The following is a 20,975-nucleotide window of genomic DNA, read 5'->3' as shown; positions in this document are numbered from 1 at the left end:
TTCTACTTCCCTTCCTTATTAGGAGGCAGGAATCTGCGACACCTATTAGAACAAGTATGCATAAAGGGTAATGACCATGCAATTTATTAGTGGTCTGTTCTTCCTCAAATGAGCCCCCGCCTCCCGCTCAGAGAGGGCACGCCCACGGCCGAATGGCCTGTGCCTTCTCCGCAGCAGGTGGGCAAAGCAGCGGGAGTCAAGAAGACCTTGGCTTCTGGGAAAGCAGTTTCTTTCTTCCACATGGAGGCTTAGCAAAGAGACTGGAATATCGCGGTTTGGGTTCCAGGAATGCAAAGTCTTACTAGCTGGCAAAGGTGAATAGGATGGAAGTAAAGAGAAAACATGAGCTCTACAAACTTCATCCTCACAGCCCTGTAGCAGGAGAAAAATTGTCAGATCCCTTTTCTTTTCTTCTTTCTAAAATGGCGTGGGGAGGGGATAGTTTTGTTTTTCAAGGCTTGGGTTAGGGGAACGAGCCTTTCCCATTCAGAGTGCAAGAAGTCTTTGTTTCTTCTGAGTTTCTAGCAAGCGGCCTGCAGGGAAGGGGTGGGGGTGGAGAGGAGGGCAGGGGGAGACCATCTGGGGAGAGACATATCTGAGAAGCTAAGAGTGGGCTCATCTGGGCTGAACCCTCACAAAATCTTCAAACAAGAAGCAGGAAAGAAATTACAGATTCTAATAAAATCTGCATGGTCGGCCCGCAAATGCCAAGCGTCCCTCTGCCCCTGGCAGGCATCATGGTAAGGTTTGGAGTCCAGACAGAAAGTTCTGGAGAACAAAATGCTTGGGGGCAAATCCATTTCTGTGAAAATCGCGGGTATGTTCAAGAAAATATAATCCATATGTTTTTGATTGGTTCCCTTTTAGCTCATCAAAATGTTTCGGCCAGGCATGTCCACCAAGCTTGTTAAGTCATTCTTGTTCAAGACAGGAAACCAGTTTTGGCCACGGAAGGTGGATTTGAACCCTGGGAGGCCCAGGTTCCACCTGGAACTCAAAGTCTCAAGGTACGAGTGGGCTCTCACGTGGAAAAATATAACGGGCTCTGCTGTGAAACATCAGGATCGACACCAGGCTCGTTTAACTGGCTGAGTCTTTAGGGTGAGGGTAGTTACTGAGGGGAGGCAACGGGGCCAGTGTTCTTCGGAGCTTCTGCGTGTGATCTATGTTGTGAAATGGAGAAAATTAGGTAAAGGGACTCTGACTAGGATGGCAGGAAAGTGAAAATTTCTCCATGACCAATTATGTCGTTTTTCTTCACCAACTCTCCCTCTTCTCTAACGTCGCCTATGATCCCCTGCCTCAGAGAATCATTCTCGCATCCCTCTTGTGCAGGCCTGGTGCCCCCTAGCAAGCCCTGCTGAATGCTGACCTGTACTGAAATGACATGTGTCGCCATACACGGAGCATTCCGCATCCGGCTTCGACGCCGGTACAGCAAGTGGCCCGTGCTGTTAACATCAAAGAAGCGGCGCTCTGTGCCGAAAAAGTAAAAGCAGCACTTGGAACGAAAACCCACTGGTACAGATCCGCAAACAGGAAAGTCGACCTGACACGTTGGAAGATGCGCTAAATGGTTTCCTCTTCTCTCTGGCTGGCTGTTTTCGTTTGGAACATAATAGTGGCCTGAGAAGGTAAAGGAACCTGTTGGGGAGGGAAGGGGGCAGGGGTTTAGCCAGAGCGGGGGCGGAAAGAGAGCATTTCATTGTGGTGCTCCAAGTAACTAACTCGGGTCCCCTGACACATTCACCCCAAGCAGCATAAATCTCTCCGTGAGCAGCACATGAGACCCGTGTTTGGGTTTCTGACTGATTGCTGGCTTACTTTCCCATTTGGCTCCGTCACTTCAAGTAGGCTAGCCAAAGCTGCTAATTAAAGAGGGAATGATTTATTTCATAAGTTTGCTTCTCCCTTCAGGAAACATAACTCAGCTCCAGGCACAGCGAGTTTACCTCGCCCTATTCAATAAATTACACCCACCTCATTAATACTTCATTAGGAAAAGCTGAAAACCCTGTGACAGGACCTCAAGGAAGGAAAAGGTTGGCCAGCGCTGACCCAGAAAGCATAGCGGGCCTGATCCGATGGACTTTTTGGTGTGACCGCCCAGCCCAACATGCCAGCCTGCTTGCTTTGGGAGCACATTCTGTCCTGCACCATGCTCCTTCAGTGAATCCTCCATTCATCTCTTCTTTGTGATGTGGAGGGGGTGGGGGAACTGGTCTTTAACCTTATGGAGCTGTCATCATTTTGGTTTCAAAGCCAAAACATTCCGGACGACAAAATCCAGAGATCACTAGTCCTTCCTCAGTGCGTGTGTTTCTCCATCACTGAACACATCCCCATGGTTTAACCTTCAGGAGCAAGATCCTTGTTTTGCTTTTGATGAAAGAGAGAGGCCCCAAAACTTATACACAACTGACTTAGCCTTTCCATATATAAATGTTAACTGGAGGAGAGCCAGATCATGCCAGCTCCCCTGGTTCTCTATATATGGCAAATCAGTTCATCGGTGCAAAGCAGAAGCAAATATATGTCCAATGAGAAGTCCAAAATTAATATCCTTAGCTTCTAAGGATTCCACTAGTATTTGACCTAAGAATTGTATAGGTGAGCCTGCTGTTTCTCAAATTTTAACGTCTATGTGTATCTCCTGCGGGCCTTGCTCAATGGCAGATTCTGCGACATCTGCGACGCTACCGTTGCTGCTGGTCTGGGAACCAGTCTCCGGGTAGTAAAGGGCTGGGAAACATCATGAACCTTCTGGAGTTGGCTAATGGATCTGATAGTAGTGGGATGAAAAGTGATAAAAGCTAGGTTGCAGTGTGCATTATTTTCCTCCTCCTCCTCTAAAACCACTGTCTAGAGCAGGGGTTGGCAAACACTTTCTCTTAAGTGTCAGTAAGTAATTATTTTCGGCTTGTAGGTTACATAGCCACTGTTTCGACTACTCACCTCTACCATTGTGGCACAGGAGCAGCCACTGAAGATATGGAAACAAATTGAGATGGCTATGTTCTAATAGAACTTTATTTATAAAAATAAGCTGTGGGCCAGATTTGGCCCATGGGCTGTCGTTTGCTAATTCCTGTTCCAGAACTATGGCTTCCAAAACTCTGTGATTGTACATCCAGAATAGTATACCTCCCCAATAATGTATGTGTGCTTACAAATTCTGTACACATCCAATCGCACTAATACAAAAATCAAATACAGAAGAAGGAAAATTGATACAGAAACTCTAATCTCTCTCTGTTCGTTCAAGTAGAACGTCTTCACTACACCCCGGGTACATACACTCACCTTAGAAACCGGTAATGTGAATAGGGCACCCAGGTGGCTCAGTCGGTTAAGTGTCCAACCCTGGGTTTCGGCTCAGGTCATGATCTCATGGTTCGGGCGTTCGAGCCCCACATTGGGCTCTGTGCTGACAGCACGGAGCCTGCTTGGGATTCTGTCTACCCCTCTGTCTGCCCCTCCCCTGTTCGCTCACTCTTTCTCTCTCAAAAATCAATAAATAGACATTAAAAATTTTTTAAAAAGGTGATGTGGAGAATATTAAAATATATTTTTTCTCTACAAAAATGATCACATTGATAAGGATAGTACTTGGGATTTGGATGGTCTTGGAGTTCTAGAATGTAGAGCAACCATAATAAGATCTGACAGTAACAAAGTGGAGAAAAACACCAAAAAGAATGATTTTATACAAATCACTGAGGTAACATGGTCACTCTACACCATCTGGGGCTTCTTTAAGAAGTCCTGTGTGCCAGGTCTTAAACTAAGTGCTCTAAATGTAACATCTCATTTAATGCTCACGCGGCCCTCAGGAGGAAAGGCAATTATTCTTCCATTTCGCAGAAGAGAGAACTGAGGCGTAGTGAGGTTGGCATAAGGGAATGTAGTTAGTTCCTTATTTAGTTAGGTGGGTAGTTGAGATAGACAAGTCACAAGTGCCTAATTACAACCCCCTGGCTCTTAACGGGTGTTGTTTATAGCCTCATCAAATCATGATCATTTTCCAAATGTTAGTATTTACTTATTACATGATCACATCATACCCATGGAAAATCCCACTGGTTATGGTGACTGGGTTTAACATACACCCATGCAAATCCCTTCATCTGGCCAGAAGTTGCCCCTGAAGGTCGTGGTAATACTAGGCCTCTGTGCGAAGAAAGTGAGTCAGCTGATCTCAAGTATATTGTTGGTTTCTCTAAAGAGATTGCTAATTGGCGACTATTGGACAATCTGAACAGTCATGTGCTGAAAATCCCTTTCCAGTGAAACCTCGGATGCCGAGCAACTTGTTCTGTGAGTGTTCCGCAAGACGAGCAAACATTTCTAATACATTTTATCTTGATAAACGAGCGATGTCTCGCAGTATGAGTAGTGCGTGCTGGCGAATGTCACATGATCACAACCGGGCCAACGGTTCTCTCTTCCTCTTGCTCTCTCAGTACCATGATACTCTTGTAATGTATTGTGCAAACCCAAACAGTTTGAGAGTGAAATGCAGTGCTGAGAGTAATGATAAAATTTTGGAGGTATTTACTTTTCTAACAATTTTTAAAAAGCGAATTCTGTCTTAAAAAATTAAAACGATACGTACTCATAGAGATTAAGTCAAAATTTAAGTCTTTGTATTCATGGTGTGAACTTAAAAAAACAAAATTGTTCTTGGAAATATGTTTATTTACTTTCATCTTAGATATGTTGTATCTCAATTTATGTGTCACTAGTATTTTTCTAAAGGTGGTTTTTAAATAGTTTTGGAGATTGGTTAAAGAGTCTTATTTTTACCCATACAAGTGGATTTGCATTTCAAATTTGCATTTATGGTGAATTAATTTGAAATTGTTGAAATCTTCAAATATCTCAAATCCATAGATGATCATATTTCTAACTGAGGGATAAAATCTCTCTCATGTTAAATGAAGGATATTATCAATTCCACTGTTTTCTTCTTGTTGTTATGGAAATGGGTATTTTAACCTGCCTGCATAGTTGGCTCCATTAGCAGAACGGAGCAAACAGGTAGATGGTGTTACTTCAAATAGAAAATCAGCGTTAATTCCAAAAATGATTTGATTTTTTTTTTATCCAACTCATGGAAACAAAGTAAAACGTTTCTTTGTTCTTAAGATTATTTTTTTAATCTTTTGAGAGATGGCGGGGGTGGGGGGAGAGGGGCAGAGAGAGAGGGAGAGAGACAATCCCATGTAGGCTCCAAACTGTCAGGGCAGAGCCTGATGTGGGGTTTGATCTCACGTGAGAGATCTGAGCTGAAATCAACAGTCGGATGCTTAACCAACTGAGCTACCCAGGCGCCGCGAAGTAAAGCGTTTCTAAAATTCATTCTGTTGCAGGTGAAACTTCTGTCACTGTTGAGAGTACGCCTGAAATTCACTTTAAAAGTACCACGTGAAAGATAAAAATATTTGGTTTTGCAGTGATAACATCAACTCAAATTTGGGTTGGAGCACAGATTAGTTTCCTAGGTTTACAGTGACATAAACGTGTTATCTTATAGTTCTGTGGGTCAGACATGTCACTGGGCTAAGATTAGAGTTGCCACACCTATATTCCTTCTGGAGGCTCGAGGGGAAAATGGATTTGTTTGCCCTTTCCAGCTTCAAGAGGCCATCTGTATCCCTTGGCTTGTGGCTCCTCCTTCTTCTTAGGAGCAGGTGATGCGGCACCTGAAAATCTCTGACTCTTACTCCACACCTATCATCCAGTCATTTTCTGCTCTCCTCTTTAGAAGGGCCCTTGTGATGACACTGAGTCCACCAGATAATCCAGGGTTATTTCCCCATATCAGGGTCTGTAACACATTGGCAAAGTCTCATTTGCCAGATAGGGTGACAAGAGTCACAGGCTTCAGGGATTGGGATCTGGACATCTTTAGGGGCGGGCAGCACTCTGCCTACCACAAAGAGTCATGGCGAAAATACTGTTTCTACTAAGTTAAGAAACTTATGGGACAGAAATGACCTTGGAAAGGTTGGCTGTGCACATAATTCACAATTTCACAGTCTTTTATTTTTTAATTTTTTAAATTTAATTTTTAATTTTATTTTAAAAGTTTATTTATGTATTTATTTTCGAGACAGAGAGAGGGAGTGAGCGAGCAAGGGAGAAGCAGGCTCCACATTGTCAGTGTACAACCCAATGTGGGGCTTGAACTCATGAACCGTGAAATCATGACCTGAGCCCAAACCAAAAGTCAGACACTTAACCGACTGAGCCACCCAGGAGCTCCTCACAGTCTCTTAAAAAGAATTACTGATATCTGAAGTCTTCTGCAAATGGCCATTGGTATGACTTTGACCCCTGGTGGACGAGAAACATGGATATTTTGTGTAAGTTTGCAATTCATCAATTTGGTTTTTGAGCTTATTGCTGCAGAAAGCATTACTGAAAAAGAAAAACGTATTGCCAGATATTACAGTGCACACACCGTTGAAGATGGGACTCATACAATAAATGATACAACTGTAGCAAGAATGGGGGATCTTTCTCTACCCCCTTCTGCAGGAGGACTGCTCAGAAGCCAGTGCTTGCACACTCCTCCATGCCAAGTGTAGAACTTCCTGCCTTTATTTCTATTCTGTGGACCTGGTAGCCTTGTGCATCCTGGAGGCCGGGACACAAACCAAGGTACAACTGGCCAAGTGCTCGTAGGGGAGCCAGCATTGAGATCTCTCCCATCAATACCCAGTAACTGGGAAGTTAGCCGCTTGAGCACACTTTGTTTTATCAGGGACACCATGTATCTGTGCTTGACATGGAGGTGTTGGTAGGTTGCTTCTAGAAAGGGTCAGAAAAAGAGAACGATTTCTCTGGGGGCTCTTTCAGATTTGATTGCACATTATAGTGAGAACTTTCTTCATTGTACCTGAGCCTCAATGGTTACCAGACAGACCAGCCCATGGCAAAAGCTGGGAGAAGAAAATGGAGGCCAATCACAAATACCCTAGATAAGTTTTTGTTTCTGCTACTAATAATACTGGGTTAAAAATGTTTAAATCTGGGACAAATGTCAAATGAAACAGAATGCCAGGACAGGGGCACCTGGGTGGCTCAGCCGGCTAAGCATCCAACTTTTGGGTTGAGCTCAGGTCATGATGTCAAGGTTCATGGTTCGAGCCCCATGTCAGGCTCTGCACTGGCAGGGTGGAGTGTGCTTGGGATTCTCTCTCCGTCTCTCTCTGCCCTTTCCCTGCTCATGTGTTCTGTCTCTGTGTCTCTCAAAATAAATAAGTAAATATTTAAAAACAATAACAAACATACAAACAAACAAAAAACTCCAGGATTCCAGGACAAAAAGCATAAATGAGGATGTCCCTAGGCTAAGTGGGACATAGGATGAACCTAGCTAGGTGGCAGGGCTTTCTGAGCAGGTGGTCAGCAGAGACCTAAAGAGAAGGTGCTGGTGCACAGTGATGCCAGGGAGAAGGGAACATTAAGTGCAAACATCCTCAGTGAGAAGGACTGAAGTGTGTGGCTGGGGCAGAGAAAATGGGGAAAGGGTCATGGGTAGGAAATGAGCATGGAGAGACAGGCACCATCAGATAATGCAGGATCTAGGAGACCATGAGAGGAGATTGGATTTTTAGTCTGAGTGGAAAGCCACTGCAGGGGAATGATACAATACACTTCAGGATGATCACTCTGGTTATGTTATAGAGAATGGTAACCAGGTGGTGGCAAGGGCAAAAAGCAAGGAAGTCACTGCAGTATTTGAGGCAAAATCCGATGTGGCTAGGACCAGGACAATGGAGAGAGGGAGAAATGCTCAGATCTTGGATCTATTTTGAAGGTGGGTTTCAGAGAACTGGCTTGTGGATCAGATGCAGGTAGGAATAGAAAGGAGGTAGACTCCAAATATTTTCCCCCTGAGATTCTGGAACGGATGCTAGCACCATTTGCTGGGATGGGGAAACCAGAGTTGGGAGAAGGATTTGTTAGCTAGTTTGTCGTTTTGTTTTGTGGGAGGAAGAAATCCAGGAAACGGTGTTAGAATCTGGACAATGACAGTGGACTCGGCAAATGGGGTGCTGGATAGAGAAGTGACAGGGCTCGCTTATGGATGTGATGTTGAGGCAAAGGTGGAGGGAGATGAGGACTTGAGAACAGCGTCCAGGGTCTGCTTGGACATGTGAGTGGATAAGTCACAGCATGAGAGCTTATGGTTTAAACTTCCAAATGTTTAAGTACTCTTTGGATAGCCAGGTGGCAAATATCTAGATGCTTTCTTTGCAAATGAAAATATCTGAAGTTTGAGGGAGATATCTTGATTGGAGAAATTTAAGGAGACCTGGGCCTATAGATGGCAGAAGGGATCATCTGAGAGTTTGCACTCTAAAATGGTGAGAAGGATTGAAACGCTGGGAGAAAGGATGGGGCCTGAGCTTCCAAGCCCTTGAGAGGTAATTTAAGGCCACCTCTGGCCTTATAAAGAGTAAGATGGAGAGAGGGAGAGAGAGAGAGAGAGAGAGAGAGAGAGAGAGAGAGAGGAGTGGAGGGAAGGAGGAAGAGATAACTGAGAAAAATTGTGTTACATTAAGGCTGGCCTTCAAGCAGAGATGATGAATGACACTGATTTACCAGTACTTCTCAAAGTGTTCTTTGTCCTCCCCCAGAGCTCCCCCAGATTTGGAATCTTTTGGAGCGGGATAGGGAATAGGCAGTTTATATCACTGTTGGATACTAAACCTTGTAAATAGCAGTGCCAAAGTTAAGGATGTCAATGAAGGTCTCAGGTCCTGGGGCAAATTTATTGAGTTGTTCACGACTTACACATGCTGTGGGCTCGGTGCTGTTGACTCATGGATAGACTTGTTTTTAGATCAGGTCACAAAAGTCCACATCTTAGTCCAGTGAGCCCTGAACTTGTCTAATCATGAGAATCATCTGGGACCCTTGTTAAAAACACACATTTCCCAGCCAATTCCCTAGAAATTCTGATTCAGTGATGTCTGGATCTGTGCATTTAACAAGTTGTTCCCAGGCGACACTCATAATCCAGCAAGGTTGGGAAACATTGCTTTAGTCAAAGTATTTTTGGTCTCATATGTGAAAATCTAGGAGCAGATCAGAAGCAAAGGGCAAACAAACCCCCAGCTGAAGAAGCAAAATAATACCCAAAGTCTTCCAGATGTTTCCCTGTTTATGAAGCGAATTCTGGTTTCATTAGCTGCCTTGCTTTCATTTATGCCTCTGGTTGAGCGAAGCATTGAGATAATAAAGTGCTATGCAGACACAATGATGAGAATTGTTACTTAAATTATCTGATAAATAAATGGACAGACAAAAAGAAGACACAAGAGCAGGAAGGGGAGGAAGGAAAGCAAGAAATTCTAAACTCATTTCATTAAAGAGTAAGTAGAAAGGATCTTGTGAGCTGAACGTGATCCCAAAGTTTCTCTGCTCCGTACATTTCCTTCCTTATTCCCATTTGCCAAGTCATTTCTCAGCTTTCCTACAGATACATCATTTCCCTAATTTATAATCCCTCACCAAATCACACTGAAACAAAGAGATCTACTAACCTCCCTCAAATCTACACTGTTTTGCTCCAGCCTTCCTCCTCCCCCATGAATATGCATTTGGGAGCTGGTTGATGTACGCATCTCCAACCCATATACTCCTAGTTCAGGTAGCAAACGCTCAGCTAACAACAAGTTTGACTAGCAAGGGAAGCAGCTTTACCTGAGTTAATTTGGAGACGAAGCAGAAATTGTTTGAATGGCAAGGAATTTATCCAAAAATTCCTTCTACTTTTTTTAGCTGTGGAGTTCAGATGGTAAGAATTTGGAGGGCAGGGCTGGAGGGAGCAAGGGATTACCATAATTTATCATCAGTGGAGACTACAGTGACGTGATGTCAAGTGTTGCGCACAAGGTAAATACTTGAGAATGGAGTTGAATTTTTTAGTTGTCAAATATTTGAGAAAATACCAAAATGTTGTTATTTCTAACACATCCCATTTTTTTTTTCTAGTTGAGGCTGAAAACTACCCACTGGATTGTCTTAAACATGGATGTACATGGAAGGGAACCATAGATATTTGGCAAATCCTGGCTTCAGACACCCTCAACATCACACTTGCACCAACCACAACACAGAGAGACCCTGCGACCTCAATGTCAGCTCTGTTTGAAGAGCCCATTCAGTGGTCTTTCATGCAAGTGAATCATAGGCTTGAAATTCTGTTATGTTTCTCCTTCATCTTCTCCTTTAAAATATCTTTGTCCGAGGGCACCTGGGTGGCTCGGTCAGTTGAGCATCCGACTTCGGCTCAGGTCGTGATCTCACGGTTTGTGTGTTCGAGCCCTGCATCGGGCTCTGTGCTGATGGCTCAGGGCCTGGAGCCTGCTTCAGATTCCATGTGTCCTTCTTTCTCTGCTCCTTCCCTGCTCACACTCTGTCTCTCTCTCAAAAATAAATAAAGATGTAAAAAATTAAAAAATAAATAAATAAAAATTAAAAAATAAAATATTTTTGTCCATTCTCTTTTTCACATACCGTACTGCTTACCCATCCCCAGCTGTGATATACAATATCTTATATTTTTTAAGAAGCAAATAATTGATAAATTCTGTAACATGTATAATGGAATAATATTCGGTGAGAATGATAACGCAGATATTTATTTACTGACATGCAAATTATTGAATGCATATTATTTGAAAATAAACTGATTTGAAACAATAATGGATTGATAGTTAACACACACATTCCTATTAAAGATTTTCAAATACATTTGCCTACTGTTAACATTTCACTTATCTAGGTGGTGAGACTGTGGACATTATACATTTACTCTCTCTTTCCTTTTTAAATTTATGATTCTGAATTTTCTATAATTGCTTACGAAGAAAAATAATGATTTGTATTTAAACGTTAAGAGAACCATTTACCGGAATAAATTTGTATACTGACACCTAGGAAAATAAGGAAAAGCTGATGAGGATGAGGTAGTGAACTTTCTCTGTCCCATCTTTGAATCACGGTATTACAGGAAAAATTTAAGAATGCTCAATCTTGATTATATTACTGCCTATACTTTGGGCTGGTCTTAAAGTGCAATTTTGTAAGACATAACCAAAGATGGACAGTATAAAGTTTTTTTCTGTATAGCTGTCTGTTCAGGAATGAGTAAGTCTATAATTGCTACCTGAACAGTGAAGGAAGAGGATAAAGAAGTCTAATCCCTGGAGCTGTGATAATGATTAAATAAGAGAATATGTTACAAGGTGCTCTGTAAACAAATGTTAAATCAGGCTCTTTCCGTTGCTTACACCTGATGGAGAAGAAAGTAACACATTACATCAGTCCTGCACACTTATCTCAGGACCAAAAAAAAAAAAAGCGTAAATTAGTGTCTTAATGTCTTAATGAGTCTTAAGAGAAAAGCAGTCCTAAGAAACAGAAAAGAGAATAGACAAACATACACAGCATTCGCAGGGTAAAAGAGAAAGCTCGGGTCAGAGGGAATTGGACGTAGACTCTAGCATCTCTCTCTCCAAACTCTTTGGGTTTTTTTCATAACTCCTCTTTTTAAGCTAACAAGATATTGAAGCATTTAAAGAAAATCATAGTCAAGATTTAAAGGGTAAAACAAAGCAAATGGAAGAACCCTATAGGAATAGGAATGGATATTCATACCTTTCTACCTGTCCATAAGCAGATGGATATGGAGACAGAGAAGGAGAACAGAGAGCCGAGATGAAGTGAGATTATGGATTCCTTTGGCTTCGTCTCCTTTGTAACTTCTAGATTATTGACGAATTTCCAAGATTTTAAAGAATGTTACGTTGAGCTACAACGATGAGAATTTTTCATTTGAGAAGAGAAATGTCATTATTTTGTATTTCGTTTCTTCATTAAAAATTGTGTTGGTCTCCTGAAACTTTTCCCCATGATGAGACAATGAGCCTTGACATCAACCTCTTGATGTCTGCTTCCAGTTTCCAGGGATCCCGTATACACGCCATTGTTGAAACGCTTCCATAATCTACGGGAAAACAAACGAATATGGTTAAGTGCAGAATGATTGGCTGATGGAATGACTAAAGAAATTACTCGAGGTATTCTAAAGACATAAATTAATTTAGAGCCACTTCTCTTAAGAGTTAGGGATAGTAGAATATTACAGTATTTGTTTTTACATTAAATTCAGTTTCTACTTTACAAAGCATATGCAAAATCGTCGATCTAGTGCAGTTATTTTCTGCCATCACTTCAAGATTCTTTCTTTCTCCTTTTTGCACTTTTGGTCATTCCTGCTACTCTGATGGCAGCAGGAAGCCAGGGGGTTACAAGAACAGTATGTTCTGGAAAGGCAGCTTATGCTGAAGACAGAGTCAGCTGCTGGGGTGAAAGAAGGGGGTAGGGTGAACCCCTTAGTGTTCCCGTGGCAACGTTTCTATTATCCCATTTGCTCCTGATAATTTTTCCTCATTTTTGCCTTAATTTTTCATTTTCTTAATTTTTGCATCGCTGAATGGATCTCCGTAGTGTTTATTTCCAGATTCCTCACATCCCCGGGATTTAAGGTATGTGTTTTTGTAGTTACTGCATCTAAATATTTAAGCAATTCTAAAAGCACTTGTCCAATGAACTTCGGAACTTGTAATAGAGGTATCAATACATGATTTAATAAGGGAGGGAGAAATGTCTCAGGCGCATTATTCCATACCATGAAAATTTCAGCAATTTAACCACTTCTTAAAAAAAAAAAAAAAAAAGAATCAATGATGTGTTACAGGTTCAATTGTGTCCCGCAGAGAGATATGTGAAAGTCCTAACTCCCAGGACTTGAGAACGTGGACTGCTTCGGAATGTGGAATTACGCTACTGATATAATTACTTCAGGTAAAATGAAGTCATGAAAGTTGGGTGGGCCCCTAATCCAGTAGGACTGGTGGCCTTGTAAAAAGAACACCATGTGAAGACAGAGACACAGGGAGAAGACCATGTGACGACAGAGGCAGAGGTTGGCAGGTGTGGCTGCAAGCCCAGGAACACCAAGAAGTCAGAAGAGGAAGGAAGGGTTCCCCTACATATTGTAGAGGAAACATAGCTCAGACCTCCAGCCTCCAGAACTGTGAGACAATTGTTTCCTTTTTTTTCCAAGGTATTATTATGGTTTTTTTTAATGTTTATTTATTTTTGAGAGAGAGAGAGAGAGAGAGAGAGAGAGAGAGAGAGAGAAAGTGCAAGCAGGGGAGGGAGAAAAAGAGGGTGATGCAGAATCTGAAGCAGAATCTGAATCTGAGCTGTCAGCACAGAACCTGACACGGGGCTTGAGCTCACCAGCCGTGAGATCATGACTGAGCCGAAGCCGAATGCCTAACCTACTGAGCCACCCACTTGCCCCTGTGTTGTTTTCAATGTAACATACAAGCAAAGGCAAAGAACAATTTGCTGTTTTAAACCTTCCCATTGTTTGTCTACCTGGCATCTTATCCCATGTCCCCCGTCTGGTCTTTCAGCCTTCTAGAACCCTTCCTGGCATTCAGTTTGTAGTGCGTTTAGCAAAATATAGCAGCAAGCAATGTGTCAAGCACACTCCTCTCATGGCACAACACGTGCTTTGAAGATTGGATAGGTGTCCCTTTGGGGCACAGAGAATGAGAACCAGAAGCAAAAGGCACACAGATGACACGTTTTGGTCGTCCAGAGAAGAGTTTTGTAGTTTCCTCCTGGTGTCAAATCAGTTTTTGAATCAACAGGAATTTCAAGACTCAGCTCAATGTTCACAGAATCAAGGAAGAGATGGTTAAGAGCATGAGGTTTGGAAATGAGTTGTGAGTCCTGCATTCCTGTCTGGGTATGGGACATCAACCAAGTCACCCGACTTCCCTCCATTTGGTTCTGCCATGTGTAGATGGGGATGGACATTTCCCTGACTTAAGACCACCCTGATGATTCCATATGGTAATATTTACAAAGCGTTCATGAAGTGCCTGGCCCACGGAAAGCACGAGATCCAGGGGACCTGTTATTGCCTGCCATTCTTATTCTGTCAGTGGTGAGGCTGAGGCCCAGCCGACAGCCTAATCTTCTTGCCAACTGAAGAGAACCCAGTTTCTTTCTCTTTTTTCTTAAAAGTTTACTTATTTATTTGGGGGTGGGGGGCAAGCAGAGAGAGAGAGGGAGAGAGAATCCCAAGAAGGCTCTGCACTGTCAGCACAGAGTCCCATGTGGGGCTCGATCTCACCAACCGTGAGACCAGGACCTGAGCGGAAATCAAGAGTCGGACGCTCCACTGACTGAGCCCCCCCAGGCCCCCCCCAAGAGAATCCAATTTCTAATCGGTCAAGTAGAGTCTGTTCCCCCACAATGTGTTTGGTTTCGTAACGTGCGAAAGCTCACGAACAAAAGGCAGACAGGCAAATCTACCGGGGTGACAAAAAATTCACGTTTGCTCAGACACAGATGTTCCTGAACAAAGGGAGGCCAAAGAAAACCCCCCAAAATATTAGAATGATAACCTTACACAGGAAAGGAAAAGCTCTTAACTTGGCTATGGCACTCATGGAGGGAGCCTTTTTCGGCAATGCTTGAAGAAAATTAAAAACACATTCCTGCCTTCAGGCTTTCCCAAGCTGTGGGCCCCCCGCTCTGTGCCGCTCTTGGCTCGAGATGGGTTGAAGTGACTCTTTCAGCCACCCTAGCAGTGGTCACTTCCACTGGCCTGGTCTCTGTCCCTGCAGCTATGATCGGATCCGATGGCTGCCACCTGTTCGCTCTGCTGGTTTTTTCTTTAATATCTGCCACCAAGAAAGTCCATGACACCTTTACAGGTTCAAAGCATTGTTTTTGTTAGTGCTCCGGATACAGAAATGCACAGACACTGAGTGCTTTACCTCTACTCTCTTTCATAAGCCTGTTATTTTTAGGGCACAATTTTACCCAAGATGGAGGTTTTCAGGAATGCAAAATATTGCTTATTTCAAAGGCACCTCAAGTGTGGTAGGGCCTAACAGGAGACCCATCGAGGAATTTCTTACCAAACGCTCGTGGAAAATAACTCCGTCGTGAAACTATGAGGTCCAGCTGAAGATCTTCCATTCGGATCACTCGACAATGGTGGAGGAAAGTCAGAGAAGCAGGAAAGATTTCAGAGAAGTGACAGCAAGAAAGGAGAGGGAAAAGCAGAAAGTACATCCCAGACTGTCTCTTTCAAAAGTAACTGTAAATCCTGAACACATTTTATTCGGTTTTGCAATAGGACACCCCCAGGCATTCTTTCCAGTTGACTTTTTGTTTCGAGAGTTTGCGGGTTATTCACAAAGTACTGTGTGTGTGTGTGTGTGTGTGTGTGCGCGCGCGCATCCATAATAACCTTGGTTCAACTAAAAATAAGGTGGGGTCAAAAAAAAAAAAAATAAGGTGGGGTCAGCAGTCTCCCCAGGCAGCCTGAGAGGCTGGAGTCACAGGTAGTCATTTAGAGCTGCTTCAAAGGAACCTGACCAGGTCATCGTCCTAGAGAATTATAGCCACTTCAGTGAAAATAAAGTGTAGGGCTTTTGTGGCCTTTGATATTCCTATTGTGTTAAACGGTTATTTTTGATCCAAAGTATATTCAGGATTTACAGTTACTGTTGTCAGAAACTTCCCCCCAAATCTTACCTATTAGAGGATCTGCAAAACGAAACAGAAAGAGATACATACAGCAGCGTGTCTGAGCTGTGGCCCCGGCTCTTTCATGTGTTTGGAATCTGCTTCCCACAGATACCTGCGTGGCTTGTCGGTGAGGGGCTTAGGGACTGCCTTTCCCCAGGTTTTCCCCATCTTCTTTCTCGATTTATTTTTCTTCAGAGCATTACCACTGCTTAACATGCTCTATGTTAATGGTGTGTGTTTATTGCCAGCAATTGATCCAGAAAAAAAAAAAAAATTTACAAACTCTGAGGCTATCCAAATGGAACAGTACCAGTTGCCTTTGGTTTGTTCCAGGTGGGAAGACACTGCCAGGAAAAAGAGGGACAGAGAGAGAAAAAAAATGAGGGAGATAAAGAGGGAGAGCGTGAGGCTGGAGGGAGAGAGAGCAAAGGGGAGAGAGAGAGGAGGGAGAGAGAGAGAGAAGCAGAGATTTTAAAAAAAGAGGTAGAGAAGAAACATAATTGGAGAAAATACTTTTATGTGCAAGCCTTGTTTGGGTCCTTCTCAATCACATCCTGCAGCCTACCCTGAACCCAAGGTTACATCATGAATATTCTTAGAAAAAAAAGGGCAGAAAACATTTCCTTAAAAGCCACTCTTGGCTTCTCGGGTTCTCAAAAGGTAGCACTTTTCCTGCTGTGGACACTTTAAAATATAATTAAGCCAAGGAGTTTAGCATGGTGGGTGACTGGTGGGCCCTACAATGGGAAGTGCTCAGGCTGTGTGACTTTAGACAGAAAAAAAAAACCCCACAGTTTTCACAGATCCACTGGGAACAACTTAGGTTAAGAGAGCATCTGAAGATTTGTCCTTGAAAACACACTTATAGGAAGAAATGAGCTTCTGATATATGCAGCAACATGCATAAATCTCACGTGCATGAGGCCGGGTGAAAGAAGCCAAATACAAAAGGCTGTAGACTGTATGATCTCATCTACCTGAAATTTGGGCTACAGAGACAGAAGACAGACCAGTGATGACCAATGGCTGGGGGTTGGGGAGGGGGTGAGGACAAAGGAGCATAAGGAACTGTATGCTTTCGTCCGAACTCATCCAACGATACACTAGAAGACCGAATTTTACTAAATGGACATTATATCTCTACAAAGACCTTAAAAAAAGAATTAATAGCAGCAACAACAGAAACTAAATATACAAGAACCTGGTAGGAGTGGCAGCCTCTGGGACAGTGGAGGGAGGAAAGGGGCAAAGGAGGACTGTGAGGTTTATATCCTTCAGTGCTTCTTGGATTTTGCACCCTACATATATTCTTCTCATTCAAAAAGACCAAAATTGAGGAGGCTGGGTGGCTCAGTCGGTTGAGCGTCCAGCTCTTGATTTCAGCTCGGTTCATGATCTCTTTGTCGTCGGATCAAGCCCCACATGGGGCTCCATGCTGAGCATGGAGTCTGCTTAAGATTCTCTCTCTCCCTCTCTCTGCCCCTCCCCCGCTCCCAGACACATTCTCTCTAAAATAATTAACTAATTAAAAAATTTAAAAATACCAAAATAACAACAAAAAAGTAGACATGTAAACACTATGCACCATTGATTTGATTCTAAAAGCAAACATTTTGCAATTCAATACCTCTGAACTCAGAGTGCATCTGAATGCCATATCACAGGTTTTCATTTCTTAGTGGTACACAAAATGCCGATGTGTTATAAATGGTGTCCTAGGTTTAAAAAATAGACTGTTTTCCAGAACCGATTGGTTGTTCTCTATCAGAAGCTGAGTTGTTAGAACTCTAACAAGTCAGCTGGAAGATTATGGGAAGAAATTCAATTCAAAACGCCCCTAAAGAAATACTAATGCAAGATATTCACGGAAATAACAACAAGGAAAAAGTAGAGATAGGTTTTTCTCTTTAGTCTGGAAAAAAAGATCTAGGTGCCCAACAATACAAGGGAGTCATGTGGTCTAACACCCCCAAAGTAGTGGGAATTGGACTTTCCTGTCATAGGAGAACAATATTCAGCCCAAATCCTTCATGGGTCAGAAGGGCAGTTTATGTGCAAGAAAATGCGGGAGAACAGACCAGGAAATAACTGGCATGAACCCAGAGTAAATTTACACTGGGACACGTCATTCTGATTTATCAATGGGAAGATTGGAATAAAGCAACTCTTCAAGAGATGCGAGGCCAAGATGCATCAAAGTCAGAAGCAAAGACCTTCCTGGGTTTTCATGCAGCTCTAGCTCTAGAGAAGTTTCTGGGTAAGTTCATGTCTGTCAGTACTTTGTCGTGAAAGACAGACTAGAATAGGAATTAATCACCAAATACAGTAAGTGGTGTGAGATGAGTGAGCTTGTGGTATTCAACAAGTGATAAGGAAGATAAGAGGAAGAGAGATGTCATGAAGGCAAAAGACAGCGTCTGTGATTAATGATAGAATGTAGGAAAGGTGAACTTTTGAGGTGCAATGTGAGTTTCATATGACAATGCTGTTTGAAAACCCTTTTGAGAACTGGGGAACTAAAAAAATTTTTTTTTATTATTTATTAAAAAAGTTTTTTTTAACGTTTATTTATTTTTGAGAAAGAGACATAGCGGGAACAGGGGAGGGACAGAGAGAAAGGGAGGCACAGAATCCTAAGAAAGCTCCAGGCTCCCAACTGTCAGCACAGAGCCCGACATGGGGCTCGAACTCCCAAACCATGAGATCATGACCTGAACCGAAGTGGGTCGCTCAGCCAACTGAGCCACCCAGGCACCCCCAAACTAAAATTGGTTTTACCCAACATCTTCTGATGAGCAAATTCTTAAAATGTTGGAGCTCTTTGAAGTCAAGAGAAGGTGAGTGCTGATATTACCCAGACTAGTTGAAAGTTATGGCCCTCTTTTATCAGATGCCCGGGCTGTGGCTGTGAGATTCAAAACTCAGCAAACTTTGGACCCACTGGTACAAGTCCTCACTACCAGAAACTTGAAAACTCAATGGTAGATGTGGGAGGAACTAGGGATCAAGAATGAATTTGGTTAGCACCTGCCCTGGGAGTTGGTGCAGGCTTGGAAGCAGACGGATGCTGCCATTTGTGGGAGTGTGTTGGGTCTTACCCTACAGTTGCTTCTGAGCTTAAAATTACGGCTTTGAATTCATGAAAGCCCAAACAGAGAGAGCGAATGACCCTGGGTTCTTGATGACCTTGGGGGCGGAGGGGGTGGTGAATCAATCAGTATGTGGATTAATTTGGTGAGGTACCTCTAATCAATGCTGTTCTGCCACAGTCTAGTTAACATGTATCATTAACTCTAGTCAATCTGCTCCTGGATACCAGGCAGTGGCTTATATTTGGTCTGAACCATAATGCAGGCTATCTGTGGCAGCATCCCATCTGCCAGCACCCTGGAGGGCAGGCATCTATGAACAGGGAGGTAGAGAATCTGAAGCAATTCCACCTGTCTTTGGGGGAGATCAGAGAAGGTCTCACTGAGATCTAACTTTTGAGCTGAAACTTGAAGAATAAGGTTCTGGGAGGTAGAATATATAGAAAACTTGATACTCTAAAGTATAGGCTTAGGAAACTATATTCTAAAACATGAATATGCAATTATGCCTATTAAATTTGAAGTGCACGGAGACATTGTGTGTGCACCTGTGTGCGTGTGCATGTGGGTGTAGGATGCAATTTGTTTAGAACATAACAATGGCAGAACGAAGGAGAGGGCAGTTGAGGAGACCTGGACGTTCTTAATGACCATGCAAAGATTGCAGCTTTTTTTTCCCCCTCTTCGATGCTTCTCTCTTGGCAGCCAGGTAGCCTCGTCAACATTTTGCTGATGTTGTGTGAGATAGAACACCACCTGACTGCTTGTTCAAAGGTGATTTAACTGATAATCTAAGTTGAAAAGTAAAAACTTGTTTGTATCTATGATTACAAGGGCGAAGACTCAGACACACAGCGTAAAAAACACGTTGAGTAAGACAATGTCATTATTGATGTGGGCCAAGTCCTAACTGTGGCCACATTCTAAATTCCCCTGTTTCTGTCTCCCACGTTAATTGAAATGAAGTGATTCACCGACCATCAAAAGGATTCACAGGCTTTAAAAAGTTGAGCCGTTTATTAAGGCTTCTCTGTATTAACTTTAAATTGATTTTTTAAATCTTAGTGGACTCTTAGGCTTTCAAGTATGAAGCAAAGAGGATCAACATTTCCTTTAAAAGAGAACTCTCAAAATTAGAACTGGTTTAATTCCAACATCCTTGAAAAATAAACAGAGCTAGAAATGAAGAAATATCAATTTTAGTGGATGTGGGAAAGAAAAAGTTAATAGCTTGATTTGATTTGGGAGTATGTATGTATGTATTCAATTTTTTAAAGTAATCTCTACACCCGGGGCGCCTGGGTGGCGCAGTCGGTTAAGCGTCCGACTTCAGCCAGGTCACGATCTCGCGGTCCGTGAGTTCGAGCCCCGCGTCAGGCTCTGGGCTGATGGCTCGGAGCCTGGAGCCTGTTTCCGACTCTGTGTCTCCCTCTCTCTGCCCCTCCCCCGTTCATGCTCTGTCTCTCTCTGTCCCAAAAATAAATAAAAAACGTTGAAAAAAAAAAAAAATAAATAAAAAAAAAAAAAAAAAAAAAAAGTAATCTCTACACCCAATGTGGGGCTCAAACTCAGAACCTTGAGATCAAGGGTCACAGGCTAGATTAACTAAGTCAGCCAGGAGCCCCTTAATTTGCTTACTTTAATCTTGTATCCCTACCAAGACAACAAGTCTGTGTGAAACCAGTTCTCAGTACTAGACTCTTCCATCTGAAGTTGTTCTAATTTCACGGTGCTGTCCTGTGAAGTTTGGCTGTGATATTTTCTGTTAAAATGCTGTGTTTACGGCATGATACAAAATAGCAACTCAGTAAATGCTTGTATCATCAAAATTTGCAGACCAACATAATGCTCACCATGCAGATTTGAGGCTCACCATCTGAGCATTACCACAGAGCTGTAAGTAGAATCACTCTCGTTTTACCGATGAAGAAACTGAGTCTCAAGTTTAAGTTAATTCCCAATGATCGTGATATGGCAATGCATGTTCCTCCTTCATAAGAAGACTTAGGTGCTAAATCGTACCAGCTGCTGCTCTGTTTGCTTGTTTTGACACATAGGTCTCCAAAATGTGTTTCCTTTTTTTTTTTTTAATTTTTTTTTTTTACATTTATTTATTTTTGAGAGAGAGAGAGATAAAGCAAAAGCAGGGGAGGAGCAGAGAGAGAAGGAGACACAGAATCCAAAGCAGGCTCCAGGCTCTGAGCTGTCAACACAGAGCCCGATGCGGGGCTAGAACTCACG

The 20,975-nt window shown here is 42.7% G+C and overlaps 1 long non-coding RNA gene across 1 annotated transcript; it reads left to right on the top strand.

The window, feature by feature from the left end:
- The first annotated feature begins 167 nt into the window (after positions 1–167).
- Positions 168–10,428, top strand: LOC131491971 (uncharacterized). The gene is made up of 4 exons (XR_009251744.1): positions 168–314; positions 868–1,007; positions 1,336–1,634; positions 10,012–10,428. It is a non-coding gene; the product is annotated as an uncharacterized LOC131491971 (long non-coding RNA).
- Positions 10,429–20,975: the final 10,547 nt, after the last annotated feature.

Source organism: Neofelis nebulosa, chromosome 12 (assembly GCF_028018385.1).
Source record: "Neofelis nebulosa isolate mNeoNeb1 chromosome 12, mNeoNeb1.pri, whole genome shotgun sequence".
Taxonomy (NCBI): domain Eukaryota; kingdom Metazoa; phylum Chordata; class Mammalia; order Carnivora; family Felidae; genus Neofelis; species Neofelis nebulosa.
This window is presented reverse-complemented; position numbering and strand designations above follow the sequence as displayed.